General features: G+C 55.8%; 1 pseudogene; it reads left to right on the forward strand.

The window, feature by feature from the left end:
- Positions 1 to 244: 244 nt before the first annotated feature.
- Positions 245 to 6,856, forward strand: LOC132592490 (uncharacterized protein K02A2.6-like; annotated as a pseudogene).
- The last annotated feature ends 1,647 nt before the right edge of the window (positions 6,857 to 8,503 follow it).

Genomic DNA, 8,503 nt, shown 5'->3' on the forward strand with positions numbered 1-8,503 from the left:
CCCTGAACAGGGCTGCCTTCAGATGTCTTCTAAAAGTCTGGTAGTTGTTTTCCTCTTTGACATCTGTTGGGAGGGCGTTCCACAGGGCAGGTGCCACCACCGAGAAGGCCCTCTGCCTAGTTCCCTGCAACTTGGCTTCTCGCAATGAGGGAACCGCCAGAAGGCCCTCGGTGCTGGACCTCAGTGTCCGGGCAGACTGATGGAGGTGGAGACGCTCCTTCAGGTATACTGGACTGTTATGTACTGAGCTGAATCCTAGAACAATAGGATTCAGAATCAGCGGGAGCTACCCAATCCAACTCCAGGTGGAAGTGAATCCGCAACCTGATTGGCCTGCTGGAGCAGCCAATCAGGCGGCTGGCAGAAGTGAATCTGCTACCTGATTGGCCTGTAGGAGCAGCCAATCAGGCTGCAGGCAGAAGTCAATCCACAATATAATTGGCCCACAGGTGTAGCCCTGAAGTAGCCAATCACGCAAGGCCCATTGTGTAAATAATGTATATAAGCAGATGGTTTTGGGAAAAGAGCGATTCGTCTTCTCTTCTCCTCCTTGATGACTATGAGCTGAATAAAGAGCATGAAATTCACTCTCGACTCCGAGTATATTTCACTGGCGACGAAAGTGGGATCCTGCTGAGCTGACCGCCACCACGCACTGCACCGCAGCACCGCCACCTGCTGCACCGCTGCATCGCACCGTGCATCCAGGCTTCAGCTCCAGGACCCAAGGAACCCAGAATGGCAACCGACAGCAGCTTCTCGCCATTCAAACCAGCATCAGGAGACTGGGAAGGGTACGCCGCCCGTTTCAACTTCCTCCTGCAAGCGAAAGAAGTCACCAACGATGCCATGAAGAGGGCGACATTCTTCAGCGTCTGTGGAGAGGAGACGTTTGAAATCGCCCGGGCTCTCCTTGCACCTAGAGATGTCGCTACCGTCTCTTACAAAACAATAATGGAACGGCTGAAGGAGCACTTCTCACCACAGCCCTCGGTGGTAGCTTGCCGAAATGCCTTCTACGCAAAGCGGCAAGCCCCGGGGGAAACCATAACTGGGTTTGTGACCTCCCTCCGCCAAGCCGCCCGGCTATGCAACTTCTCAGAATTGGAGAACATGCTTCGTGACCGCCTCGTCGGTGGCCTGAGGGACGAGATGTTGCAACGACGCCTCTACGCCAAAAAAGACCTCACGTTCCAGATTGCTCTGGAGGAAGCCCTGGCAACCGAAGCCGCCGAGAGGTCAACGCAAGAGGCACGACCGGCCCCGCCATCCCAACCGAGGGTCTACCACGAAGACCTCACCGACGAATCCGAATCTGACAGGGAGGAAGTACACAGAGTACAGCGGCGCACTCAAGCAGCACACACACCACAGCAGCCTCGACGAGAAGGAGGGAACTGTGCAAGCTGCGGGGAGAACCACGAGAGGAGGACCTGTCGTTTCCGCAACGCAGAGTGCAGGCAGTGCAGAAAATTGGGACACATCGCCCGGGTGTGTCGGGCTCGACTCACCCGTCGACAAGCATCAGATGACCGACCCAGGAGCCCCAGGTCACACGGCACCATGCACCAAGGCAACTCGACGGAGATCACGGACTACCAGGTATTCCAGTTGCCCCATCCCAGCACAGAGAAAATTTATATAGAGGTACAGATAGAGGGAGCCCCATGCCGCATGGAGCTGGACACGGGTTCAACTCTATCCATAATCTCGGCCCGAACATTAAGGGAACTGTGCCCTAATGGGGGTCCCAAACTAAGGCCGGCCCCATTCACCCTCCGGGACTTCCAGAAACGTAAGGTCCCTACTATGGGGGTGGGGACCTTCAGGGTGCAATATCGAGGGCGAAAGCAACAATTGGACTTGCTGGTAGTTAAGGGCCCCTACGTTAGCTTACTGGGACTGGCATGGTTTGGACCTCTGGGGCTAGCCGTTACCGGGGTGAACCGCACTAGCTCACAAGTGGACGTGGACGCCATATGCAAAGAGTTTCCAGGGGTTTTCGATGGGGCATTGGGACGATATACAGGACCCCCCATTGCCCTACAGCTAGACCCCGCTGTACGACCCATCAGGCACAAGGCCCGCCGGGTCCCGTTCGCCCTGAAACCCCGCATAGACGAGGAATTGGACCGGCTCGTGGAGCAAGGAGTGCTGGAGCCGGTGCCCAACGCCCCCTGGGAAACTCCAATTGTCACACCCGTCAAGCCTAACGGTTCGGTCCGCATCTGTGCAGACTACAAATGCACCATAAACAAGGCTCTCACGGCCCATGCATACCCAGTGCCAGTGGTCAGCCATGTCCTCGCCACCCTGGCTGCGTCAAAAATCTTTGGCAAACTGGACTTGGCCCAAGCGTATCAACAGTTGCCTGTGGACGAAGCCACAGCAGAGGCTCAGACGATTGTGACGCACAGAGGGGCATTCAGAGTAAAGCGGCTGCAATTTGGCGTTAGCGTGGCACCAGGCATATTCCAGAATCTAATGGACTCTCTCCTTAAAGGGATTCCTGGCGTCACCCCCTGGAGGCCCCAGTCCTGCCACTCACCACCTGGCCCAGGGCGGGGCCAAGGCCTATAAGAACTGCTGTTGCTGCTGCTATCAGCCAGGAGGACTCCCCTGCTCAGCGCCTGAAGGCCCCAGTCCTGCCACTCACCACCTGGCCCAGGGCGGGGCCAAGGCCTATAAGAACTGCTGTTGCTGCTGCTATCAGCCAGGAGGACTCCCCTGCTCAGCGCCTGAAGGCCCCAGTCCTGCCACTCACCACCTGGCCCAGGGCGGGGCCAAGGCCTATAAGAACTGCTGTTGCTGCTGCTATCAGCCAAGAGGACTCCCCTGCTCAGCGCCTGGAGGCCCCAGTCCTGCCACTCACCACCTGGCCCAGGGCGGGGCCAAGGCCTATAAGAACTGCTGTTGCTGCTGCTATCAGCCAGGAGGACTCCCCTGCTCAGCGCCTGAAGGCCCCAGTCCTGCCACTCACCACCTGGCCCAGGGCGGGGCCAAGGCCTATAAGAACTGCTGTTGCTGCTGCTATCAGCCAGGAGGACTCCCCTGCTCAGCGCCTGAAGGCCCCAGTCCTGCCACTCACCACCTGGCCCAGGGCGGGGCCAAGGCCTATAAGAACTGCTGTTGCTGCTGCTATCAGCCAGGAGGACTCCCCTGCTCAGCGCCTGAAGGCCCCAGTCCTGCCACTCACCACCTGGCCCAGGGCGGGGCCAAGGCCTATAAGAACTGCTGTTGCTGCTGCTATCAGCCAGGAGGACTCCCCTGCTCAGCGCCTGAAGGCCCCAGTCCTGCCACTCACCACCTGGCCCAGGGCGGGGCCAAGGCCTATAAGAACTGCTGTTGCTGCTGCTATCAGCCAGGAGGACTCCCCTGCTCAGCGCCTGAAGGCCCCAGTCCTGCCACTCACCACCTGGCCCAGGGCGGGGCCAAGGCCTATAAGAACTGCTGTTGCTGCTGCTATCAGCCAGGAGGACTCCCCTGCTCAGCGCCTGGAGGCCCCAGTCCTGCCACTCACCACCTGGCCCAGGGCGGGGCCAAGGCCTATAAGAACTGCTGTTGCTGCTGCTATCAGCCAGGAGGACTCCCCTGCTCAGCGCCTGGAGGCCCCAGTCCTGCCACTCACCACCTGGCCCAGGGCGGGGCCAAGGCCTATAAGAACTGCTGTTGCTGCTGCTATCAGCCAGGAGGACTCCCCTGCTCAGCGCCTGAAGGCCCCAGTCCTGCCACTCACCACCTGGCCCAGGGCGGGGCCAAGGCCTATAAGAACTGCTGTTGCTGCTGCTATCAGCCAGGAGGACTCCCCTGCTCAGCGCCTGGAGGCCCCAGTCCTGCCACTCACCACCTGGCCCAGGGCGGGGTCTGATGGGCTTTATAAAGGACTGTTGCCGCCGCCGCTGCTGGGCAGAGAGGGCTCCATTTTGTTTTGTTTTTTTTTTTTTGTTTAAATTCCTGTTATTTTTACCTATGTTATTTTAAACTGTATTAAGGATGTATTCTTAGTTTTAGATTTTGATTCATGTCGAAATTGGTTTCTATTCAGTTGTGTATTTTTTGATGTGGCTTATGTATTGTTTGTGACTTTTGTAATTGTGCTATTGTTGTACTGTTTTGATATCTGACTGGAAGCCGCCCAGAGTGGCTGGGGAGACTCAGCCAGATGGGCGGGGTACAAATAAAAAATTATTATTATTATTATTATTATTCTTCGATGATGTACTGATCGCCGGGCCCACACCAGAGGAATTTGAGGACCGCCTCCGCTCCGTCCTGCACCGTTTCCAGACGGCGGGCCTCAAGGTGAAGCGGGAAAAGTGTTTACTGGGAGTGCCGCAGGTGGACTTTCTGGGATTTAAGGTGGACGCAGAAGGGGTCCATCCAACCGGTGACAAGGTACGGGCCATTTGTGAGGCCCCAGCGCCCAAGAGCAAGCCCGAACTTCAGTCATTCTTGGGACTATTGAACTTTTACCATGCCTTCCTTCCCCATAAGGCAGCAGTAGCGGAGCCCCTACACAGACTCCTAGATAAAAGGGCCCCTTGGGTGTGGGGCCAGCGACAAAGGGCCGCATTCCAGGCAGTCAAGGACTTGCTCGTCTCGAACTCGGTCTTAGCACACTTCGACGAGAGGCTGCCAGTGGTGCTGGCATGCGACGCCTCTCCCTATGGCATCGGCGCTGTCCTGGGACACCAACTCCCGGATGGAAGAGAGGTGCCGGTGGCATACTTCTCCCAGACGCTTGCTGCAGCCGAACGAAACTACTCACAGATTGACAAGGAGGGTCTGGCAATCGTGAAGGGCGTAAAAAAATTCCATGATTTCTTGTACGGGCGGCCCTTTACCATAGTGACTGACCACAAGCCGTTGCTTGGCCTGTTTGCCCCTGAGAAGCAGACCCCCCAAGTGTTGTCTCCACGTGTCCTCAGGTGGTCAATTTTCCTTGCCGGCTACCAGTATGCACTAATCCACCGCCCTGGGAAGGCGATGGCCACGCAGACGCCCTCAGCAGGCTACCACTACCAGAAACAGGCCCCGACCCAGCGCCTGCGCAAGAGGTTATGACCCTGGAGCTGCTTCCCGACCGACCCATTCAGGCACAAGAAGTTGCGCACCATTCCACAAAAGATAGGGTCATCTCCCGGGTCCTGAACTGGGTGTGGCGAGGATGGCCCAGCAGCAGCCCCGGGCCAGAATTCGCTGGCTACACAAACCGCAAACATGAACTGTCGGCCCACAAGGGGTGCCTGTTATGGGGAAGCAGGGTTGTTGTTCCCCAGCCCCTCCGCAAAAGGGTCCTCACAGCCCTACACGAGACACACCCAGGGGTAGTGAGGATGAAGGCCCTTGCCAGGAGTTATGTGTGGTGGCTGGGGATTGACAGAGAGATAGAGGCCTGGGTCCAACACTGCCAGACCTGCCAAGAATCCCGCCCGGATCCCCCAAGGGCCCCAGTCCAGCCCTGGGAGTCCGCCCGACATCCATGGTCACGCTTGCACGTGGACTTCGCTGGCCCCTTCCAGGGAAAAACATTCTTCATAGTGGTGGATTCCTACACCAAATGGCTGGAGGTCGCACTGGTACCATCCACTTCTACGGCGGCAGCCATCCGGGTACTACGTAAGCTGTTTGCGACCCACGGGCTCCCTGACACCCTCGTCTCGGACAATGGAACCGCATTCACGTCAGAGGAGTTCCAGACCTTCACAGCGCAGAACGCCATCCGCCACATCCGCTCAGCACCATTCCACCCTGCCACCAATGGCCAAGCGGAGCGCATGGTGCGGACCACCAAGGACAGCCTCCGCCGCATGACACAAGGGGACTGGGAATACCGCCTTGCCGCATTTCTTCTAGCACAGCACAGCACCCCAAGCACAACGACGGGCCGGAGCCCAGCTGAATTACTAATGGGCCGGCGCCTTGCAACTAGACTGGACCGACTTCACCCCGACAGAGCTCAGGATGAGGTAGTGGTGGGGAAAGGCAGGAACCCCCGGACATTTGTGGCCCAGGACCCAGTGTATGCAAAGAATTTTGGGGCAGGCCCAGCATGGGTACCCGCCACAGTCACCAAGGTGACCGGTCCTGTGTCGTACGAGGTACTAACGGAAGGGGGGCAATGTTGGCGCCGCCACTGCGACCAGCTACGGCGACGATTCCCAGGAGGAACCCGGGAGGAGAGCGGGACAGAGGGGTCCCAAGGGGACAGCAGGGCAGTGAGGCCTGTAGAGCGAGAGGGGTGGGCAGGGGAAGCAGAAGCAGTAGGCACAGAGGGGCGCCCCGAGGCTGGAAGGACACCGGAACCAGAGCTACAACCTAGTGGTTCAGTGGCGCCAGACCAGACAGCCCCGGCACAGCCAGCAGCCTCGGAACATGAGCCAGAACCAGAACCCCTGACCAAGGAACACCCCAGGCCACAACGCACACGGAGGCGGCCAGCAGACCTTGGGGACTACGAATGCAACTTCCCGGGCAGGACTGGAACTTAGAGGGGAGGGGTGTTATGTACTGAGCTGAATCCTAGAACAATAGGATTCAGAATCAGCGGGAGCTACCCAATCCAACTCCAGGTGGAAGTGAATCCGCAACCTGATTGGCCTGCTGGAGCAGCCAATCAGGCGGCTGGCAGAAGTGAATCTGCTACCTGATTGGCCTGTAGGAGCAGCCAATCAGGCTGCAGGCAGAAGTCAATCCACAATATAATTGGCCCACAGGTGTAGCCCTGAAGTAGCCAATCACGCAAGGCCCATTGTGTAAATAATGTATATAAGCAGATGGTTTTGGGAAAAGAGCGATTCGTCTTCTCTTCTCCTCCTTGATGACTATGAGCTGAATAAAGAGCATGAAATTCACTCTCGACTCCGAGTATATTTTATGGACCGAGGCCATTTAGGGCTTTAAAGGTCAGCACCAACACTGTGAATTGTGCTCAGAAACGTACTGGGAGCCAATGTAGATCTTTCAAGACCGGTGTTATATGGTCTCGGCGGCTGTCATGACATGACAGACTCTTTATGCTAGAGACCAAACACGTTTCGATGCCCAAAACACAAATTTTCACCCAAGGATTATCATGGTTAAATTTCCATGTTATTCCTTTGCACATTATAGCAGCATTTTATACTCCCCCCTTGTTACCCGGTTCTGCCTCTAAGTCAAATTTCAGAGGTTGGGATTTGCAAATCCTTTTGGGTGTGTATTACAGCAAATGCCCTGGACCAGGCCTGAGCCCGCAAAACCAGGAAGTTTTGCTCCATATGGGACAAGTTCAGCTTGGTTGATCACATGTTATGCAGGCCAGTCTTGTGGCGGGAACCCTTTGAAGGCTTTGGAGCTCGTACATACAGATTAGCCTGGAACTGCTAAACAAGGCCACTGCTTCTGTATTTTGTATCTGCCTCCCAGATGTGTGGCAAGAGTCCTCCTCCTTTTAGTTCATCAGAATAATCCAACCCAGACCCGCTTGCTCTAAATGACAAACTCTCCAAAGTGGGTTTCCCCTCAAATCGTTGTTTTAATTTTTTTTCCTTGTAATATGTTCCTGTCATGACAAATTGTGCCGTTTGATGTCATCTCCAACAATGTGGTGTAAAATTAAAAGAAAAGCCACTTTGCAATGTATGAAAATATCATTAAAACACGCATACACACACAGAGAGAGAGAGCTTCAGTTGTTTTGCCTTGCTCAAAAGCAATTTCTGGCAGCAGCAATTCTCAATGCTTTGGTTTGTAATGGGAGATGGCAGGGGTGTTATTATGCTTCTTTTAAAAAAATATATTTTTATTAAAGATTTCTTGGTTTACAAAAGCATGTGCAGTGTCTCTTTTTTCAAGTTGCGTTTTCTACAGATCAGTTTCATTTGTTCATTTGTTGTGAGACATTAGTGTTACATTAGGAAGAAATGGGGAAAAGAGGTGGAGGGGGGAATGGTGACTGGGGCTGGGGTCAGGTGGCAATGCCTCTATTCCACTTAGTGTATGTGTGGGGTTTTGTGTCAGCGTCGCTTGTGTGGGTTCTCTTTACTATTCACTTGTATTTCTTTGGTGGTGAGAGAGGTTGGGGTGGCCTGGGGCGTGGGTTGGTTGTCTTTGATTGGCTGAAGTGAAATTTGTTTTTGTGTGTGAGTGGTGTGTGTGTGTGTGTGTGTGTGTGTTTGGATCAGGTTAGCCAGATTGATTTGTACGTTGTTGGAGGGTTCTTCTTGTTGTCTTGTTGGGCTGTGTATGTGATAAAGGGTAACCGTACCGGGGTGAAGGAGACTTCTTCTATTTGTTCAGGGCCAGCCCTATGGCCAGGCTGGGTGGCGCAGGGCGCCAGGGCGCCCTCCCGCCAGGGAGGGCACTGCACAGCCGTGCCCGGCAGCCGCGCTGCAGCGTCCAACAGCTGAGCTGCGCCCGGCAGCCGTGCTCCCACCCGCCCGCCCACCATGCAGCAGCGCCCGGCAGCCAAGCTGCGTGCTGAGCCCGCCCGCCCACCGCGCTGGGAAACAGGGTGGGGGGG

This window comes from Zootoca vivipara, chromosome 7 (assembly GCF_963506605.1).
Source record: "Zootoca vivipara chromosome 7, rZooViv1.1, whole genome shotgun sequence".
Classification (NCBI taxonomy): domain Eukaryota; kingdom Metazoa; phylum Chordata; class Lepidosauria; order Squamata; family Lacertidae; genus Zootoca; species Zootoca vivipara.